Here is a 23,072-nt window from a genome sequence, read left to right on the forward strand (position 1 = left end):
TGAGACATTTCCAAAACAATCTCTCCCTGAGAATGGTTTGTAGAATCGAAAAAGTGAGAGTAAATGAAGCTAGGGGAGTGGGTGAGGATTGGGAGGTACTTAGGGAAGCAGTGCCGGCGTATGCGAGAGCTGCTTGTGGCATGCGTAATGTGAGAGGGAGGAGGGTGAGTTACAAAGGATAGTGAGTGGTGGGATGATGAATTAAACTTGACAGTGAAAGAGAGATGAAAGGTATACAGGCAGTACGTACAAGGAAGGAAAGCAAATTAGCGGAAGATCCATAAGAGAAAGTGGCAAGAGATCACAAGGAAGGTGCAGGGCTTGGAAAATAGGGCAAATGAGAGTTGAGGTGAGCGAGTATCAGTAAACGTCATGGAGTAAAGATGTTTTGGAAGGAGGTTGATTATATGAGAACAAGAGAACAAATGGGAACATCGGTGAAGGAGTAAATGGGGAAGTGTTAACTGGTAGTCATGAATGAGGAGGAGATGCAGTGAATATTTTGAAGGAATGTTGAATAAGTTTGGTGATAGGGTGGCAGATGTAGGGTGTTTAGGTTGGGATGGTATGCAAAGTGAGAGAGTCATGGGGAGTGGTTTGGTGGAGAGAGAAGAGGTGGTGAAAGCCTTGTGTAAGATGAAATGGAGCAAGGCGGCTGGAGTAGATGGTTTTTGCTGTTGAATTTCATAAGGAAGGTGGTGACTGTATTTGATTGGTTTGTTATGGTTTTCAGTGCAAGTATCGACCATGTTTAGGTGTCTGAGTATTGGCAGAATGCATTTATAGTGCCATTGTATATAGGCAAGGGGGACAAGGGTGGGTATTCAAACTATAAAGTGATAAGTTTGTCGAGTATTTGTTGGAGAGTAGTGATTAATATTAGGCTGAATGGATTCACAGAGCATGAGATTAGAGAGGAACAATATGGTATCAGAAGGGGTAGAGGATGTGTGGATCAGGGGTTTGCTTTGAAGAATGTGAGAAATACTTAGAGAAACAGAAGAATCTGTGCATGGCATTAATAGATCTGGAGAAGGCATGATAGCATTTATTGGGGTGCCTTGTAGGAGATCTTACAAATCTGTGGTGTGGGAGGAAAGCTGCTCGAAAAAGTGATATTTTTTTTCATCAATGGTGTAAGGTGCGTGTATGAGTGGGAAGAGAGGAGCGTGAGCGGTTCCAGTTAAAGATTAGTCTGCATTATGGTGTGTGATGTCACCATGGCTGTTTGATTGGTTTATGGATGGGGTGGTGAGGGAAGTAAATGCAAGAGTCTTGGAGAAAGGGGTGAGTATGCAGTGTGTAGGGGATGAGACATGGGAAGAAAGTTGTTGTTTGTTTATGACACATCACTGGTGGTAGATTCGATTGAGAAAGTGTTAATGTTGATGACTAAGTTTGAGAGAGAGTGTAAGAGAAGGAGGTTGAGAGTGAATGTGAATGAAAGCAAGGTTATATGGTTCAGCGGAGCTGGGGGACAGGTCAGTAGATGTGAGTTTGAATGGAGAAAGTTTGGAGAAAGTGAAGTGTTTTAGATACCTGGGAGTGGACATGGTAGCAACTGGAACCATGGAATAGGAGGGTGAGACGGTTAAGGTTTTGGGAACATTGAAGAATGTGTGGAAGATGTTATCTGGGACGGCAAAAATTATGTTGGAAGGTATAGTAGTTCCATCAATGTTGTGTTGGTGATGTGAGGCATGGACTATGGATGAGGATGTGTAGAGGAAATGAAATGTTTAAGGACAATATGTGGTGTGAGGTGGTTTGGTCGAGTAAGTAATGAAAGGGTAAGAGAGATGTGTGGTGATATAACATTATGGTTAAGAGAGTTTAAGCGGGTGTACTGAATGGTTGGGACATCTTGAGAGAATGAGTAAAGAAAGGTTGCACAAAGAGAGTTCATGTGTCAGAAGTGGAGGGGAGAAGAAGTAGGGGGAGTCCAAATTTGAGATAGAAGAATGCAGTAAGATTTGAGCAGGTCTGAACATGTAGGAGGATGAAAGGCATGCACAGGAGAGAGTGAATTGAAACGATATGATAAACAGGGGCGATGTGCTGTCAACGGACAATCTGGCCATGTGAAGCGGTCGAGGAAAACTATGAAAAGGTGTGTGGATCTGGCTGAGGATAGAAAGCTGTGGTGTCAGTGCATTACACATGACAGCAAGAGAATGGATGTGAACGAATGCATCCTTTCTTTGCTAATTCCTGGTGTTACCTCGCTAACGTGGGAAACGGCGAACTGTGTGTGTGTGTGTGTGTGTGTGTGTGTGTGTGTGTTTCGAATACACAAAGTTAAACATGAAACGAGAGAATTCGCTTTTTCTGAATAATCATAATCATGAAAACTTAGTATTCTTAAAAAAACGTTTTTCGATGTCCTTGGATTGATGTACTACTGTTTAGTATGAACATTTTGTTTTACGGATAGAAATAAAAGACTATAAAGAACGTTTATATTTCATTTTTCTTTAATGTTTATGAACTTCTGTGCGTGATGGGAGAATAAACAACCTGCAGCATCCATGTTGACAACACTCAAGCAGGATTATTTTTAGCAATGAACTTTTGATATCACGACGATATAAATTCTGATTGTCTCTCTGAAAAGTATTAGAGAAACAGGCAAGGTAGACAAGTCTTTTTCTAAGGAAGATGATTCGTTCGGTTTCCTGTATCACATGAATGTTTTGTGTGGGTTGGAATCATAGGAAAAAATAGAAGTTGAGTTTATGGGAAAATATCTTTAGGGAAGACGTTTTTAGTGTTCACTTGTGTACTATGGTGTATCTGGGTGGAGGTTTCAATTCCTATTTCCATAATGATCGGTAACTAACAACTAGACATGAATATTACTTTTATATGACGCTTTACTGAACTTTCGTTCGATATAAACATGGAGCTTTTTAACATTAATGAAGACTCAAACATAATCGCTAGAGTATTTGATTTAGAAACTTTGAAGTCATTGCTGTAGATGAGCCAACTGTAGCTATTTGTACAATACAGATAACTTTCGTAGGTAATGATGGGATCAACACTTTATTCCTGAACACAAGATCCGAAGCTCTGTTTGTCACAAGACAAAACATTGAATAGCCTCAGGTTAAGGAAACATACACATATGATAGTTTCGGTCGCCACATTCGTAGTCAACATTCGTTAGGTTAGGATTTGTGATTCGGATTAATGATACGTCAGCATAATAATTTTCAAAAATATTTCATCCAGGTAACGACAAAAATTGACGGGCAAACATTGTGGGAGTAGAACACAAGTTGCAACTTGTACTTAGATAAGGCCACATCAACACTTGCATGTTTCTTGAACGTTGGAGAAAAACTGCAAACCTATGGCCTCCCAGAGAAGGTATAATTGATCTTAACTGTATTAAGTTAAGGAATCACAACCTAACCAAGTTGATCTTAATGTACATTTTCATTGTTCTCAGGTTAAGGAAAGAAACTCAATATACGTTGTTTGGTTTTGGCTATATTGGTTCTCTTAACTCCATTTTCTTCAACTTCCAGACCCTTCCTTGCCTTGCTTAAGATTTATGAGTCTTGCAGGATAATTACTAAAGGTATAGACTATTACACTTTGCAAGATAGAAAAAGATATGCCAACTGTCGTTGTACACTGGTAGAACGCATCTCTCATCCTGCTTCAACTACACCATGATAACCTTCCCATGGTATTGCTATGTTTGCATTCGGTAATCAATAGGATGGGCTGCAGGTCGCGGTCCCAGCTGATGGCCTGCTGCAGTGCACCTGACTCGCCCAACAGAATTGGTCGATGTTGCCGTTAAACCAACGGCGGGCTGCGAGGTAAATAAATGCTGCTTCACCATCGCTGGTTCCCATCAGGCCCAATGGGATAATCGATGCGAGCGTTTCACACGTCTAACAGGAATACCTAGGGGAAGTTACCGAAGCAGCGGGAGACTTGTTTGGGTCGCAATTTTTTTATTTTGTTAGTTATTTTAATAAAACTACTCTCGAGAGATGTAAAAGCAATTTTTGTGATTTGAGATGTCTCCGAGTGATTTTTAAGCAAATGTTTTGTCAACTCTACGTCCTAAAGCCACTCGATCATGTACAACCTAATTTTCCCTAACCTGTCCAACAATGGCTAAATTGTTTTTCAAAAAATTGCTTCAAATTCCGGCAGCAGCATCGAGAGCAATTTGTTCAGTGGCCGCCAGTTAGCGTCCCGGCTACTGTAACCTGTGCAGGTGCTGGGTAACGGAACCTATGGGAAAGGCAAGTCTTGTTTCATTTTTTTTTTCTATATCGAAAGCTCCGGTCACGAACACTGTTCTTGCTATTGCTAGGCCTGAAATTATATGAGAAAAAAGAGGGGGGGGGGGGTGGAAGTAAAGACAGAAAAGCAAGACGAGAGAGAGAGATGGAAAACATAATGTTTCAGAAGACATGTAAAACCTTTTACAGGACAGGCAGTAAGGGAACTACGGGAAGGTCGAGTTTCACTCTCTCAAATACAACGTACAGCTGTACATCCCGATATGAAAGAGTACTCTTATTTTCCGTAATGAATTAAAATATATTCATTTTGAAGTATCCTGGTATATTCCTAATTATGATATATTCAAATGCTGCTGAGCTTTGAGACTGCACAGTGGAACATAACATCTGTTTTCCATTAACAGACGGATATCCAGGTAGGTGGTATTCCTCCGGCACCCGCTAGATAACGTGTGGTCAGGTGAAGGGCAGCCAGCCAGCCAGCCTGCCAGCCAGCCAGCTTCCCTCACTTGTCACCCGCTAAACCTGAACGTTGACCCACCGTGGGACGGGTGAGAGCAGCCTGACGTTGTAGGGTATTATGCAGTAGGTGAAGCCTGTCTCTACTCTCTCCCCGAGTCCTGCTCTACATATCAAGCTGACTATTGTCCTGCTTGAGGCTACCGTAAAGTCGGTTGTTGCCTATGTAAACATCGCTTCCATGGTAGATATTAACCAGCTGCAGGAACTGCTGACGCATTTAGTTTGTTGAATCATTTTGTTTACCAGTACACGTGATATGGTGTAGGTAACATATTACTAACATTTGCGAGCGTGAGTGTATAGTTGTACAAATATAGGCAGACATCTACGAATTTGACGATGTCTCTAGCCTATCAGTTGCTAGTATCATTATGACCATCAACGTCATTATAACACCTTAACAACCAATCGTAAATATACAACACTTCAGCAATTCAGGACAATTCTAAGACCATAAACGCTTTCACCGCCGGTATGGCCCTTGTCTAGTAACCCGGGTTGCGTAATGTCACTGCTTGTAGCAGATACTCCTGTTTCTCAATATGTAGACAGGTTGTTTAATAATTGGAATACAGTGAACACTTCGTCTCTCGCGTAGTTTTATTCTGAAATAATTGCTCTAAAGGAACTAATTTTCAACGTTATATATGGGTACAATCCTTTACGTTACATATCCTTATTGTTGTGGTATAATTATTATATTCAAAAGGTTAATGATGTCGATCACTTCTGTAGAACAATTGATTTAGTAATAATCATTCATGTTATCCGTTCATTACTGATGGGAATATCATTTATCGTTCACTTTTCTCTTGTGATGATTTTCTTTCGTGTGAGGAAAGGATTAAGAAGTGAGAGGTAAGAAAAGTTGTATGTCATTTTTTTTCAATGGGTAGTGGAAGGTTAACTTCGCTAGCACTGGTTCTGCAGTCTCTGCAGCAGTAACTCCACTAACGCTAGGTCTGTAGCCTCTAGCTGTAACATCACTATCAATATTTCTGTAATGTCTATAGATGTAGCCTTACTAACACTAGCTCTGCGGTGCTTGTAGCTCACTAAATCATGTTAATGGAACAGGCTTGATATCTCTATAGTTCTCTAACTAATAACAATCTCTCCATCTCTGTATGGCCAGAACAACATGGCATCACTATAGGTGCTATATCACATAGTTCTCCTTCAGCCAACCTGTTTCCCATATTTCTGGTATCTTTCCATTTCCTCTGCTGGTGCTATGTTGATAGAGGCGATGGCTGTCGGCCGATGGATGGTGATGAGTAGCAAGCGCGGGCACCACCGCTCACGCCAGCCAGACAGCCAGACACGTTCGTTAGCGTCGGCGCGGAGGGCAGTCGGTCGGTAGCCTTTTCCTCTGCCAGTGCGGACGTGAGATTCCGCACGGCGTGCACACCCTCCGTCCGCCCACCCGCTTGTTGCTCTGTTGCAGATGATGTCCGTGTGTCAGGCGATGCTTCTTGCAGGAGAGAGAGAGAGAGAGAGAGAGAGAGAGAGAGAGAGAGAGAGAGAGAGAGAGAGAGAGAGAGCGCTCCTGTACGAGACAAAATTTGATCCTGAGGGAAAGCCAGCAGAGTCTAATTCTTCATAAGACGGGTAGGGGGTTCTAATTCCACAGGGAAGAACTGGTTGTGTTTCTGCAGGAGACAGGGGTCATCTTACAAGTGAGATGGAATCTAAGCCTGTAAGAATTGCTGAAGCACGAGCCTGCACGTGATCCGACGCATCATTTTCAAATTGCTAACGAGGTTTCGAAACCAGAGGGCGGCTAGGTATTTCGAGGAGAGAGAGAGAGAGAGAGAGAGAGAGAGAGAGAGAGAGAGAGAGAGAGAGAGAGAGAGAGAGAGAGAGAGAGAGAGAGAGAGCAGGAGGCTCCAACACTTATCTTCAAGATGACTTTGACGCCTAAATATTATCATTCATGCAGACTGAGAGGGTAGTGGTAGTATTTGGTTGCTCTTCAAATCACATTCCATTCTGTGGTAAACGGTGAACATGTAATAATCTATAACTAAGCGTTATAGAATTAAATTATATTGAAAATTAAATTCCGTAATGAAATACTGATAGATACTGAACCCTGAAGCTCAGTTGACCTTGCGAATCACATACAGATGGCAGCACATCCTGAACGTTCCAGCTGTGAGTGTGATGATTGCTTACAGCTCTCAGGCCTCCGTCCGCTTCATTATGAAGATTCAAGGGTAGAATTAAGTAGCTGTTCGACTGATCATATTTCATCAGCCAAATCATTTCTTTTCAAGTCTCGGGAACTGCGAGGGCGGATTGCCTTCGTCTGTCGTACCCTGTTTGCAGGATTTACAGTTTGTAGCAAGAAATTAAGCTTTAAGAGAGAAAATACGTGTGTAAAGGCAAGTTTTGGTATTGCAATGTCAAGTGTGTGTTCAGCATCTTCTTTGATCATCAGGGAGATAAAATAATGAAGCAAAATGTGTTAATATTTTATATGGTGTAGATCCTCGGAGCTGGGAAGTTGTCGATAGGCCTCTCTCTCTCTCTCTCTCTCTCTCTCTCTCTCTCTCTCTCTCTCTCTCTCTCTCTCTCTCTCTCTCTCTCTCTCTCTCTCTCGTTATATGATTTGGTAATATGATTTATACATTTTTTGATCCCAAAATTGAAAGTTAGGTCTTTAGTTTACGACACACCAGTTATCTTTCCCTTGCATCAAGTTTGTTGTGGTCTGGTGTTGCAGTCATGTACACGATATTACGAGACTGACGGCAAGTGATCATTGTGGCCAGCCTGAGTGTTTTCTTGAATGGTCACACCTATGGAGAGGCCGACAACATCGTTTGAAGGGTTGCATCTAATCCTTTCAGGCTGTCTATCAATTGACTTTTGTTTACATTGTTGAAAGAAAACGTTATGTAACTTGCTGATTTATGGAATGGAGGACTATGATATGAGACTAATACTAGGTCAAAGGTCATAGGACTCATGCTGGAGTCTGATGTCAGTATAGGTAATGATGCTACATCAGAGGATCAATACAGGCACTGCTGTGTTGCTCATTTCGGCCTGAGGCTAAATCTAGGCAATATATGCAGTTCAGTGTCGGGAGACAGTATGAGGTGAGGTGCGTGGTTGTCTGACCAATCCCTGGTAGTTGTAATAATAGACTCACGTTGTAACGTAGGCTGATATTACGTCAAGATATAATAAATCCACCCATGTAATGTTTGAAAATGTCATTAGCGCCATTTCTTTATTCAGGGGACAATATAAGGCCGGATGATATTGTCACAAATGCCAGGTCAAAGCAGAACACAGGCAGCCGTTGTTAGCCTAGCTCAGAACTTGCGTTACATTATACTGAAACTGAATATTCGTAGACTGGTAGTGATGAGGTATAGAACTTCAAGTAAGTTTAAAAAACTTTGGGACACTGGCCTATACCAATGAGTCAGTTTGTACGTTTATAAATTCTTATGTAATGTTATTTTTATAAGTTCTTAGATAATTGATAAAAGCAGTCTGTAGTGGTATTGTACAAAGATCACTGAGTTTGAGTTTAGCCATGTGTACATAATCACACTTGCATGTAGGTTAATAATTTTTTTCTCTGTGTGTATGGATAAGATTGAGTTTATGCTTGTTAGAATGGGAAGAAAAGGATATCAACCTAGGTTTGAGTGACATAATTCACACCTCGGTGCTCTTCACATGTCATGACTCGCTTTTTCATTCTAGTGTTGCGAGGTTTGTGATTGACATACCAACACATTTCTTTTTTTTAAGATAATATTGTTTCCCACAGTATATCTTGCAAGTTTTGGTGTCTTTAGTAACCCAAATATTTTATTACTCCACACATTGATTCAGAGACCAAGCAGATGTTGATATTTTAATCATAAAACTAGTTTATGTTAGTAAATATAACAGGAGAAGATGTATATCACTCAGTGACTTCATCACACCATGACGTTGTAGAATAATCATTGTGTTATTGATAACAGGCAGGATAACATTACGGTGGCATAGATTTAACGAACGATTACTCTATATCTACTCTAAGTCTATCCGAAGAGGCTGACAGGCATAGAAATATTGGTATAAGTATTCAAGCGCTTAAAGTGTTTCGTGAAGGTTCAGAGTGATATGTATGTATAAGTATTGATGATATTGATGGTTGGTTGTGAGGTATTGATGATATTGGTGGTTGGTTGTGAGGTATTGATGATATTGATGGTTGGTTGTGAGGTACTGATGATAGTGGTGGTTGGTTGTGAGGTATTGATGATATTGATGGTTGGTTATGAGGTATTGATGATATTGATGGTTGGTTGTGAGGTATTGATGATATTGATGGTTGGTTATGAGGTACTGATGATATTGATGGTTGGTTATGAGGTATTGATGATATTGATGGTTGGTTGTGAGGTATTGATGATATTGATGGTTGGTTGTGAGGTATTGATGATATTGATGGTTGGTTATGAGGTATTGATGATATTGATGGTTGGTTGTGAGGTACTGATGAAATTGGTGGTTGGTTGTGAGGTATTTTTGCCTGTCATCTGCCAGGGTCATTAATGCAGTTAACGCCAAGCTAAATCCACCTACGAGACAATCGTAAACGCATTATCCATGATAAATCTAAGACCACGTACCCTCACTATGCTTGTGGCCTTCCCTGTACTGATAACTCTACGAAATATACGGTGCTCTAGGCTGCAGCATTCCTTGCTTCTCTACGTAGTTCCTTGCGTGCAGTTTTTGTTAGCCTGGGAAGGCTTGGCTTTATTAAACCTTCAGTCTGCTTTTGGGTAGGAACTGAGATGTGCTGGAGCGAAGAATAATCACAGACCGTATGCTGTGTGATCTGCCTCCTGCAGGGTTGCTACAGTCAAAATACGAGAAAGTGGCTGGCGATTGGGTGAGAGGAGGTCCACGTTCGGTAGTAGCTTTCTCTTCCATCCGATGTTTCTTAATCATTCAGTCTTACTGGTTAGGGCTCACCCAGACATTTGTGTTGTCGCATTACTGGAGGGTTGTAAAGAATGAGGAGCAGTCACATTTTGATTACAACCACTAGAAGGTTGTGCTTCGGCTTCATGGTTGCTGGTGACAGCGGAGCGAAGCTTCTACTGCTGCAAGCCTTCGTTCCAATCCACTGTGATGTAAGACGCCTCGAGGCGCTTCCGTATACGGGTGGTTGAACACGCACCCAACTTGAGGCCCCGGATGTTAGGGATGGCTGAATGAACGGATAGAAAAATACGTAGAAACAAATTGTATATCTCTCTCCCGTTCTGTACGTGGGTCATAATGTTTACTTAAAATCAGCGTCATCCTATCTCTTTCATTAATCAAGTATATTAGAATCATCACGAAGCGTAGCCATCACTCCCATGGACCTACTCGATTGGAGATGAATTGAATATTTTTCCCCCATGTGGAGTTTACTCCCTTGAATAAGACAACAAGTTCCTTGAATATGACTCTTGAATATGATTTGGGTGACTTTTGACCTGATTTCTAAGGGCTAGGTCAAAGGCCAGGCGATTACACCTCATGGTCATAACGTCTTCAAAGTTCGTACCGTCGTGGTGGTTGGTGGTGGTCAAGTATGAGTGTGTGGCTGGTCACTAGTGCATCAACCGTCAGACAGTAGAGATTGTCTCTCTGTTATCATCTCCCTCCACTTTGGTCAGTTGTCACACTGTTGTTACTTCATGTTTTACGTATCTGAAGAAGTGAACAACTTCACAATTATAACTCAGTCATGGTAGGTGAGGGCAGCGAATATTTGTAGTGATTCCGAAGCCGTCCAGATGACACTTACTAACAAAAGAATGACTTTTTCTATATCGTCTTGCTTTAGTCTTTTGTATCTAGAACATATCTAGCGGAAAGGCACTTTGATCAAGCCTGCCACAGGATTTGCTTTGTTGATAAACTGATACAGCAAAGAAGGATAGGCTGTTACTAAATGTTTACAAACTTCTACTATAAAGTCTTTCTCCCGTTTTGTCACTGTATATATCACTTGAGGGTTCTGTCTTTTAATGATCATAACTTAACACATTTCAACAGTGGAACTCGGCAGCCATTTGACTATTCATAACGCTTGTTCAGATGATCATGAGTTTCGGTCGACGTAGGCAAGTCATGTGTTGGATCCTGGGCGACTGGTGTGACGTGTGAAACATGTCCAGTACATCAGTCATTACAGTAATCATTCATAGTGTGGGTCCACATACACATTCTCGTGGAGCGGAGTTTCACATCTTACTTGGACGACTTTCAGGAGTTTACCCTACCACCTATTGTACCTCAGACAGAAAACGTATAATCCAGTGTAATAGAAGCTTCTCTACTTAGTGAGGTGTGATCTATAGTAAGCTTAAGTGTTGATTATTTTGTATTTCTAGAGTTCTTACCTCGGAAGTCGTAACATGCATGGTGTTCAAGCTGAGTATTACAGTGACTTATTACCTTCAGAATGGTGTAGCCTATATATGTCAACTCCATGAAACTTGATCACTAACGTTAACCATCTGATCACAACGGTATGACCCTTGAGCACAAGGTTGTGTCTCGTTCATCCATTCTTATTCTGTAACCGATGCAGGACGGGTAAAAACATTGTGGCTATTTCAGATGAAGGGAAAGATAACGAGTAACGGCTGTAGATTCCTACCTCATTGGTCAGTCTTCATCCCTGCAGCAGACACTCTCCTTCACCTAGTGGCTTAGTTATACTTCCTCCTCCCCCTGGCTGTTGTCCGCAATACCTCTGGATGTAGGTTGTCAGGTCCACATACTTATGTTGCTCTCAGCTCCAGTACTTGGTTAGGTTAGTATATATATATATATATATATATATATATATATATATATATATATATATATATATATATATATATATATAGTGAAGAGCTTGTAGATTTGTGTGCTGAGAGGGGCAACTGGAGGGATGTCTGATCATTATCTTGTGGAGGCGAAGGTGAAGATTTTTAGTGGTTTTCAGAAAAGAAGAGAAAATGCTGTGGTGAAGAGAGTGGTGAGAGCAAGTGAGCTTGGAAAGGAGACTTGTGTGAGGAAGTACGAGGAAAGATTGAGTGCAGAATGGAAAAAGGTGAGAGCAAATGACGTAAGGGGAGTGGGGGAGAAATGGAATGTATTTAGGGAAGCAGTGATGGCTTGCCCAAAAGATTCCAGTGGCATGAGAAAGGTGGGAGGTGGGCAGATTAGAAAGGGTAGTGAGAGGTGCGATGAAGAAGTAAGATCGTTAGTGGAAGAGAAGAGAGAGGCATTTGGACGATTTTTGCAAGGAAATAGTGCATATGACTGGGAGATGTATAAAAGAAAGAGGCAGGAGGTCAAGAGAAAGGTGCAAGAGGTGAAAAAGAGGGCAAATGACAGTTGGGGTGAGAGAGTATCGTTAGATTTTAGGGAGGATAAAAAGATGTTTTGGAAGGAGGTAAATAAAGTGCGTAAGACAAAGAGAACAAAATGGGAACATCGGTGAAGGGGGCTAATGGGGAGGTAATAACAAGTAGTGGTGAAGTGAGAAGGAGATGGAGTGAGTATTTTGAAGGTTTGTTGAATGTGCTTGATGATAGAGTGGCAGATATAGGGTGTTTTGGTCGAGGTGGTGTGCGAAGTGAGAGGGCCAGGGAGAATGATTTTGTAAACAGAGCAGAGGTCGTGAAAGTTTTGCGGAAGATGAGAGCCGGCAAGGCGGCGGGTTTGGATGATATTGCAGTGAAATTCATCAAAAAAGGTGGTGAATGTGTTGTTGACTGGTTGGTGAGGATGTTCACTGTATCTATGGTTCATGGTTAAGTGCCTGAGGATTGGCGGAATGCATGCATAGTGCCATTGTACAAAGGCAAAGGGGATAAAGGTGAGTGTTCAAATTACAGAGGTATAAGATTGTTGAGTATTCCTGGGAAATTGTATGGGAGGGTGCTGACTGAGAGGATGAAGGCAAGTACAAAGCATCAGATTGGGGAAGAGCAGATTGGTTTCAGAAGTGGTAGAGGATGTGTGGATCAGGTGTTTGCTTTGAAGATGGTCTGTGATAAATACTTAGGAAAACAAATCGATCTGTATATAGCATTTATGGCTTTGGAGAAGGGATATGATAGAGTTGATAGAGATGCTCTGTGGAAGGTATCAAGAGTATATAGTGTGGGAAGTGAGTTGCTAGAAGCATTGGAACGCTTTTATCGAGGATGTAAGGCATGTGTACGAGTAGGAAGAGAGGAGAGTGATTGGTTCCCAGTGAATGTTGGTTTGCGGCAGGGGTGCGTGATGTCTCCATGGTTGTTTAATTTGTTTATGGATGGGGTTGTTAGGGATGTGAATGCAAGATTTTTGGAGAGAGGGCAAGTGAGTCAGTTGTTGTTTGCTGATGATAAATCGCTGGTGGGAAACTGCAGAAGCTGGTGACTGAGTTTGGTAAAGTGTGTGAAAGAAGAAAGATGAGAGGATATGTGAATAAGAGCAAGGTTATTAGGTTCAGTAGGGTTGAGGGACAAGTCAAATGGGAGGTAAGTTTGAATGGAGGAAAACTGGAAGAAGTGAAGTGTTTTGGATATATGGGAGTGGATTTAGCAGCGGATGGAACCGTGGAAGGGGAAGTGAGATACAGGGTTGGGGAGGGGGCGAAGGTTTTGAGAGCGTTAAAGAATGTGTGGAAGGCGAGAACGTTATCTTGGAGAGCAAAAATGGGTATGTTTGAAGGAATAGTGGTTCCAACAATGCTATATGGTTGCGAGGCGTGGGTTGTGCGGAGGAGGGTGGATGTGTTGGAAATGAGATGTTTAAGGACAATATGTGGTGCGAGGTGGTTTGATCGAGTAAGTATTGAAAGGGTAAGAGAGATGTGTGGTAATAAAAAGTGTGTGGTTGAGAGAGCAGAAGAGGGTGTTTTGAAATGGTTTCGTCACATGGAGAGAATGAGTGAGGAAAGATTGACGAAGAGGATATATGTGTCAGAGGTGGAGGGAACGAGAAGTGGAAGACTAAATTGGAGATGAAAGGATGGAGTGAAAAAGATTTTTAGGATCGGGGCCTGAACATGCAAAGGGTGAACGTGAAAGGCGTGCGAGGAATAGAGTGCATTGGAAGGATGTTTTATACCGGGGTCGACGTGCTGTCAATGGATTGAACCAGAGCATGTGAAGCGTCTGGGGTAGACCATAGAAAGGGTTGTGGGGCTTGGATGTGGAAAGGGAGCTGTGGCTTCGGTGCATTTCACATGACAACTAGAGACTGAGCGTGAACGAATGTGGCCTTTGTTGTCTTTTCCTAGCGCTACCTCGCGCGCGCGGGGGGGGGGGGGGGAAGGGGGGGGTATTTCATGTGTGGCGGGGTGGCGACGGAAATGGATGAAGGCAGCAAGTATGAATATGTATATGTCTGTGTATGTATAAGCATGTATTCGTTAAAATGTATAGTTATGTATATGTGCGTGTGTGGGCGTGTATGCATATACATGTGTATGTGGGTGGGTTGGGCCATTTCTTTCGTCTGTTTCCTTGCGCTACCTCGCTAACGCGGGATACAGCGACAAAGTATGATAATGATAATAATATATATATATATATATATATATATATATATATATATATATATACATATATATATATATATATATATATATATATATATATATATATATATATATATATACATACATATATATATATATATATATATATATATACATATATATATATATATATATATATATATATATATATATATATATATATATATATATATATATATATATATATATATATATATATATATATATATTCCTATGAGTCCACGAGAAAAATGAAACACGATAAGTTCCCAAGTGCACTTTCGTGTAATAATCACATCATCAGGGGAGACACAAGAGAGAAATATAAGTCAGTTGATATACATCGAAGAGACGAAGCTAGGACGCCATTTGGTGAACATGAGATGTTTGAGGACAATGTGTGGTGTGAGGTGGTTTGATCGAGTAAGTAATGTAAGGGTAAGAGAGATGTATGGAAATAAAAAGAGCGTGGTTGAGAGAGTAGAAGAGAGTGTTTTGAAATGGTTTGGGCACATGGAGAAAATGAGTGAGGAAAGATTGACCAAGAGGATATATGTGTCGGAAGTGGAGGGAACGAGGGGAAGTGGGAGACCAAATTGGAGGTGGAAAGATGGAGTGAAAAAGATTTTGAGTGATCGGGGCCTGAACATGCAGGAGGGTGAAAGGAGGGCAAGGAATAGAGTGAATTGGATCGATGTGGTATACCGGGGTTGACGTGCTGTCAGTGGATTGAATCAGGGCATGTGAAGCGTCTGGGGTAAACCATGGAAAGTTGTATGGGGCCTGGATGTGGAAAGGGAGCTGTGGTTTCGGGCATTATTCCATGACAGCTAGAGACTGAGTGTGAACGAATGGGGCCTTTGTTGTCTTTTCCTAGTGCTACCTCGCACACATGAGGGGGGGAGGGGGATGGTATGCCATGTGTGGCGAGGTGGCGATGGGAATGAATAAAGGCAGACAGTGTGAATTGTGTGCATGGGTATATATGTATGTGTCTGTGTGTGTATATATATGTGTACATTGAGATGTATAGGTATGTATATTTGCGTGTGTGGACGTGTATGTATATACATTGTGTATGGGGGTGGGTTGGGCCATTTCTTTCGTCTGTTTCCTTGCGCTACCTCGCAAACGCGGGAGACAGCGACAAAGCAAAATAAAGAAAAATAATATATATATATATATATATATATATATATATATATATATATATATATATATATATATATATATATACATTGTTTTACAATACAAGGATACTATCGTTAAAGACTGGGGTGTTTAGTTTCCATGACCTTCAGTTTGTACATCCCTCATCTGCACCGTCTGATGTACCGGGTAGGTTAAGATGTACTACCACTGTTATGTGCAGGTGTTGTATGTTGTGTGGTCTGTGTTACCCACCCGGGACTGGAGGAGGCCAGACCACAGGGTTGCACCCGTGTGACGGTTAAGGCCCGGGCCAGCTAGCAGGATTTTCCCCCGGGCGTTACGCTCATCCCATGACCCACATACCTCAGCGCGTGTCCTCCCCACACCACGCACACCCAACATATTACCCCTTCTGTTGAGAATGAGGAATGAATGGAGTGTGGACGTGGTGGAGGGGCTACGGAATCCTGGGGGGGAGAGTGGCCAGGTGTGGTATGAGGATGCTGCTGGCGGACGTGGTGAATATTTTTTTCTTTTAAACACAAACTTTTAGCGAGGAACTTTGGACTTGATGGCGAAAAAGGTTCGTTCACAAAGGCAATTTTTTCTCCTTTTTAAGAGGAATGGAACACGATTGAAGTATGTTAATAGATAAACCTCAAAAATGAAAATGGTCATTATAGATGGTCATTTGTCTGCTATTAAGTTATACAGAAAATCATGTCTGTTACTGCCTGATTTGTCTAACACTTTGAGATACGTCGTAATCTCTATTCATTAATGTGATCTCCCTTATGGACGACGGTACGACACTTGAGCTAGGGTATGCGACCCGTGAGCACGACTGTACGACCCTTGAATGTGATAGCCAGGCTTGTGCCCATACCTAGGACGAAGGTCAGGCCATCACATCCAAGGGTCACACCGTTGTGCCACACCAACACATCGTGTTCACGGGTCGCACCGTCGTACTGCAGCCGAGGAGACGGTGTGGGGAAGACCTGCTGGCGAGCAGCGTCCATCCCGGTGGAGGAAGGTAGTCTACTCGACCCTTAGTAAACTACAGTACACTAAAGTAAAGCACAGTAGACCTTATGGATCTCAGTTGACCGCAGAAGACGACAGCAAATTTCAGTAAACTTCAGGAGACTTAAGTAGAATACAGTGGACTACAGTACACTTCCTAAGTAGATAATAGTAGACTTCAGCGGACTACAGTAAGCCATATCAAACCCCAATGAACATTAGTAGACTCCATTTGACCATCAAACCTCAGTAAACCATATTAGACCAGATTAAACCACTGTAGACCATTACACCACAGTAAACCTGGGTGGAAATACAGGCAGTGATAGACCTCATCAGAACCCTAGATACCCTGAGCTGACGACACTGAACATCGATAGACCAAAGTAATCCAGAGATGAACAAAGTAGACCAGAGTAGTCCATAGATGAACGCAGTAGACCAGAGTAGTCCATAGATGAACGCAGTAGACCAGAGTAATCCATAAATTTTTTTTTATGTTGAAGGCTCCAGTCACGGACGAAAGTCCACATCAAGGCCGGGCCTTAATTGACACAGAGAAAATGATGAAACGGAAAAAGAAAAGACAAGGGAAAGTATTCACGAATTTTTGAGGAAGTTAAAAACCTGTCTTTTGAAATGCGCCAGGCTATAGTTATTGGGAAAGACGTGAAAGGGTATAGAGTTCCAAAGCTTCGAGGTGTAGAGAAAGAAGTAGGTATCAAAACGGCCCACCCTTGAGATACTGATGGCCACAGAATAATCATGTGACGCAGCAGCTTGCCGAGCATTGCGTGGTCTCGCTAGTGGTGGGGGCACACAAGCAGCCAGCTCTCAGGAGTGAAAACTAAAGTAATACCTATAGAAGAGGAAAAATGAACCAACTTGCGACGTAGGGTAGATACAGGGCTAGAACCACCCTAAAGGTGAGAGCAGTACTCCATACAAGGGCAAATAAATCCCTTGTATAAATGGAGCAACTGTTCAGAAGAGAAGTTTCCACATCTGAACAGTACACCCAGTTTCTTGGAGGCAGACTTAGCTATTCCAGTAATGTGGGGTTTCCAGAAAAGAGTGGATATCACAGCAATGGCAATATGTTCATTACAGAATTGTCAGAGGAGAAACGAGAGTTTTGAGGAGTTTCCGTTAGAGAGATGGGTGGAGACTGTGCCATGGAGGCATCAAACTTAAGAAGATTTTGTGTACCCCACTGAAATGTCCTGTCCAAGTCTGAGTTTATTGAGGAAGCTGTGTTGAGGCGAGATGCAGATCGAGTGAGAAAAGAGGGAACAGAACTGAAAGATGTGGGTGAATACAGTGTTGAGTCGTCAGAGTATAAATGCACTGGATTATTTGTGGAGGAAGGAAAATCGTTGAAAGAAAGGAGGAAAATTTTAGGGGACAGTACAGAACCTTGAGGGACACCGCTGTTGGTGGAGAAAAGAGGGTAGGCTGACCCATCAACAACCACAGAGATAGATCGGCCAGAGAGGAAGCTGGATATGAAGGAGCAAAGTGAAGGAGGGAAGCCAAAAGAGGGGAGCTTAGAGATGAGACCCCGATACCATACCATGTCTAAAACCTTAGATATGTCAAGGACAACTAAACATGACTCCCCAGAATCTTTCAGGGTTGATGACCAGACATTAGTAAGATAGGAAAGAATATCACCAGTGGATCTTGCCTTACGGAAGCCATACTGGTGATCAGAGAGAAGACTGTGATTTTCGAGGTGTTTAAAGATATGGGAGTTAAGGAGGGATTCAAAGACTTTGGAAATGGTAGATATCAAGGCAATAGGTCGATAATTAGAGGGGTACAGAACGGTCACCCTTCTTAGGGATGGCATGTATCGATACATGCTTCCAAGGAGACGGAAAAGTTTTGGTTTTTAAACAGAAACGGAACAGACGAGCAAGCACAGGTGCAAGTTCAGAGGCACACTCAGTACACGGGGATGGATGCCATCAAGACCATAACCTTGCTTGTGTCAAGAGAAAGAAGCGCTTTTCGGACAGTCCGAATAGTTATTTCGGGAAGGGACATAAGATCAAAAAGAGAAGTATCAGGGGGTGAAGTAATGTTAGAGTCGTCCAAGATGGAATTAGATATGAAACAGGAACCAAAGAGAATTGCTTTGTCTACTGGAGAGACAGCTACAGTACCGTCAGAGTGGAAAAGTGAAGGAAATGTAGAGTGAGAGAAGTTGTTAGAGATGCCTTTAGTTAAAGACCAGAAAGATCTATCAGTGGATGACGAGGAGAGGTTATGGAACTTCCTTTAAATAAAGGAATGCTTCGCCTCACGGATAACGTGTTTGCAACGATTACGGGCAGTGATAAAAGCTGAATGGGAGCCAGAGGAAGGAGAGTTTTTCCAAGCCCGATATGCCTGAACCCTTGCCCGAATGGCCTCATAGAAGGAACGGTTGAACCATTGAATGGATGAAGAAGTCGTCTTGGAGGAAGAGGGGATGAATACTTCAATTCCCGCAAGAATGATCTCTGCTATGCGTTGGGCGGAGACTTTAAAAGCATCACCACATAAGTCAGGGAAGAACTTACGTAAGTTATTCCAGTCAGCTTTGTTCAGGTGCCAGATTTGCAGTTAGAAAGGGCTGCTGGATGAGGAGGTGCCGATAGAATAGATGCATTCATGAGAGTGAGATCAGATAAACGAATTGGGGGCGAGATTGTGTATTTACAGCGGGATGGATTGGAGGTGAAAAACAAATCCAGAATATTAGGAGAGTGGTCACATTGGTTAGGAATATGGGTAGGTGGGAGATAGTTTGCTCTAGATCATTAAGAATGGAGAACATGAGGGTTTCAATCCCTCCACCATCCATATGGGAGGAATTCAACCATCCCCTATGGTGAACGTTAAGATCCCTGAGGTAGAGGATCTCGGCTTGCGGGTGAGAGGATGTCACAGTCTTATAGCATAAGTTTAGGTGATTGAAGAAGGATATAAAATTTGTAGAATTGGAACAATAAGCGAAACAGTGGAAAAGTGTGGAAGTGGGGAGACAGACCTTGAGCCACATAGTATCAAAGTTTGGAGACTCAAGGTCCTTGAGGCGTGCAACAGGTGTGTTGATGTTGGACTAAGCACAAGCACCACCTTTGAACAGAAACTGTGAGTGGAAGTTATAGCGAGATATGAAAAAGAGATTAGTGAGAACATCACTAGACAACTGTGTCAGAAGTAAGATATTAGGGGAGGTACAAGACAAATGATGCTCAACTGAGGAGAGGTTACTAGAGAAACCACAAAGGCTGGTATAGTGATTAGAAAAGAGGAAGGTCTAACAGAAAGGGAAAGGTCGTGGGAGGGGCCGGTACTACTACTACCACCAGAACCCTCCCTCTCATTGGCAGTAGAGTCAGGCAGAAACCCGGAGATTCTTAGCACCCAATGATGCTGGGGACCAGGGGCCATAGATTTGACGGACTCAGTCATGGTGATATTTATAAGTCTTTGAGTGGACAGGAACTGGCAAAAGTAGTTGTGTGAAAACGTGATGATAATAAGCATTTAATAAGGTGTATGTTGCTTGTAAGAGAATGGTAGGACTAGCCAGGTAGTCTCATTTTGATGAGACAGAAAGTAAGACCAGCAATCCTGGCCTGGAGAGTGATAGATGGTTACGAGCACCACATCCACACTCCTCAGTCAGGAGGGTAGTATCATCCAGGGCGGCTGTATGTACACAGTAGACCAGAGTGGTCCATAGTTGTACACAGTAGACCAGAGTAGTCCATAGTTGTACACAGTAGAACAGAGTAGTCCAAAGTTGTACACAGTAGACCAGAGTAGTCCATAGTTGTACACAGTAGACCAGAGTAGTCCATAGTTGTACACAGTAGAGCAGAGTAGTCCAAAGTTGTACACAGTAGACCAGAGTAGTCTAAAGTTGTACACAGTAGAGCAGAGTGGTCCATAGTTGTACACAGTAGAGCAGAGTAGTCCAAAGTTGTACACAGTAGACCAGAGTAGTCCAAAGTTGTACACAGTAGACCAGAGTAGTCCATAGTTGTACACAGTAGACCAGAGTAGTCCATAGTTGTACACAGTAGACCAGAGTAGTCCATAGTTGTACACAGTAGAGCAGAGTAGTCCATAGTTGTACACAGTGGAGCAGAGTAGTCCATAGTTGTACACAGTAGAGCAGAGTAGTCCATAGTTGTACACAGTAAAGCAGAGTAGTCCATGATTGCAGTGTCACCCATGTGTCACGGTAGACAAGTCAACACTCCAGGAAAGGAGTGATCAGTTGACCCTCGAGTCTGACGGTGTGACCCCTGAACACAGAAGGTGTGATCCATGAACAAGAGAGTGTGACCCTAGAGTACGACGGGACGACCCTTGAGTACGACGGTATGATCCTTGAGGACCAGGGTATGATCCTTGAGTATGACGGTATGATCTTTGGGTATGAAGATATGATCCTTGAGTATGACGGTATGATCCTGAAGTATAAATTACTGTGCTGTTTACATTTTGTGCACTACCATAAGCACGATTTCTCAAAACAGCTGATGGAATATTTTTCCATAATTAACTCCCAGCTGAGTAGAACTTTTTATCAATTTCTCTTTAGTGCCATTTATAATTCGAGGGTCGATAATTCAGTCGTTAAAAGAAATGATCTTTCCACTTCAGTGGTATAGAATATGCATGCCATGTCTTTGGTGTATCATCACGACCCATATTAAATACAAGACGGCATGAATGCATCCGCCTCAGAGGACGTCCAGCGAGGAGAAAACAGGAGACCATTCGTTCTTGGGAAGACCAGAGCGACGATACCCTACGTGCAGTGGGTCACATCCACCACCTGGCCTAACCAGGACGACGCCTCCACACACTTCCCTCACATTCCTAAAGATCAACCTTCACGTTACCCACATATCCTTTCACCAGGGTCTCCAGGCTTCCTGTGGGCTGAGTGACTTGTGGATCATAATGCAATGAGTATCTTGTGACCTCGGGCTCCCGCACTTAACTACATCATGGCCAATGCTTCGATGGCAGCAGACCACTAAACTAAAAATGTGATTCAACTCACTTCCTTTATCAAAGTTTTTTTTTTCTGGATATTTTCTAACATGAAATAATTTCATGTGATTCTGTGTTTGAAATACATTGATTAGATTCTGCATACTTCACTGGCGATGGTATTGACCAGTAGTAGAGAGGTAAACACGTATATCATATTACTATATTATTCGTTCTAATAGTTTTCCTCTTGTGTAAGCAATACATAACAATATATTGGTCTTCACTGATGTGTGAACATATCTTACCCATGTTAAGGATCAAGAAAATGATTGATAAACGAATATCTTTACATGTAACCTCGACCCCGACTTTACTGTAGAGATGTGGTTATATGAAGTGGACGCTGGGTGGCATGTGTCATGCATGCCTCTCTCACTGCCCTACCGTCACACTGTCACGATCAAGAGTCGTACCGTCGTGATCAAGAGTCGTACCGTCGTGATCACGAGTCGTACCGTCGTGATCAAGAGTCGTACCGTCGTGATCACGAGTCGTACCGTCGTGATCAAGAGTCGTACCGTCGTGATCAAGAGTCGTACCGTCGTGATCACGAGTCGTACCGTCGTGATCAAGAGTCGTACCGTCGTGATCACGAGTCGTACCGTCGTGATCAAGAGTCGTACCGTCGTGATCACGAGTCGTACCGTCGTGATCAAGAGTCGTACCTTCGTAATCAAGAGTCGTACCGTCGTGATCAAGAGTCGTACCGTCGTGATCAAGAGTCGTACCGTCGTGATCACGAGTCGTACCGTCGTGATCACGAGTCGTACCGTCGTGATCAAGAGTCGTACCGTCGTGATCAAGAGTCGTACCGTCGTGATCACGAGTCGTACCGTCGTGATCAAGAGTCGTACCGTCGTGATCAAGAGTCGTACCGTCGTGACCAAGAGTCGTACTGTCGTGATCAAGAGTCGTACCGTCGTGATCACGAGTCGTACCGTCGTGATCACGAGTCGTACCGTCGTGATCACGAGTCGTACCGTCGTGATCAAGAGTCGTACCGTCGTGATCAAGAGTCGTACCGTCGTGATCAAGAGTCGTACCGTCGTGATCAAGAGTCGTACCGTCGTGATCACGAGTCGTACCGTCGTGATCAAGGGTCGTACCGTCGTGATGAAGAGTCGTACCGTCGTGATCAAGAGTCGTACTGTCGTGATCAAGAGTCGTACTGTCGTGATCAAGAGTCGTACCGTCGTGATCAAGAGTCGTACCGTCGTGATCACGAGTCGTACCGTCGTGATCACGAGTCGTACCGTCGTGATCAAGAGTCGTACCGTCGTGATCACGAGTCGTACCGTCGTGATCACGAGTCGTACCGTCGTGATCAAGAGTCGTACCGTCGTGATCAAGAGTCGTACCGTCGTGATCAAGGGTCGTACCGTCGTGATCAAGAGTTGTACCGTCGTGATCAAGAGTCGTACCGTCGTGATCACGAGTCGTACCGTCGTGATCAC

The sequence above is a fragment of the Panulirus ornatus genome, chromosome 56 (assembly GCF_036320965.1).
Source record: "Panulirus ornatus isolate Po-2019 chromosome 56, ASM3632096v1, whole genome shotgun sequence".
In the NCBI taxonomy this organism is placed as follows: Eukaryota; Metazoa; Arthropoda; class Malacostraca; order Decapoda; family Palinuridae; genus Panulirus; species Panulirus ornatus.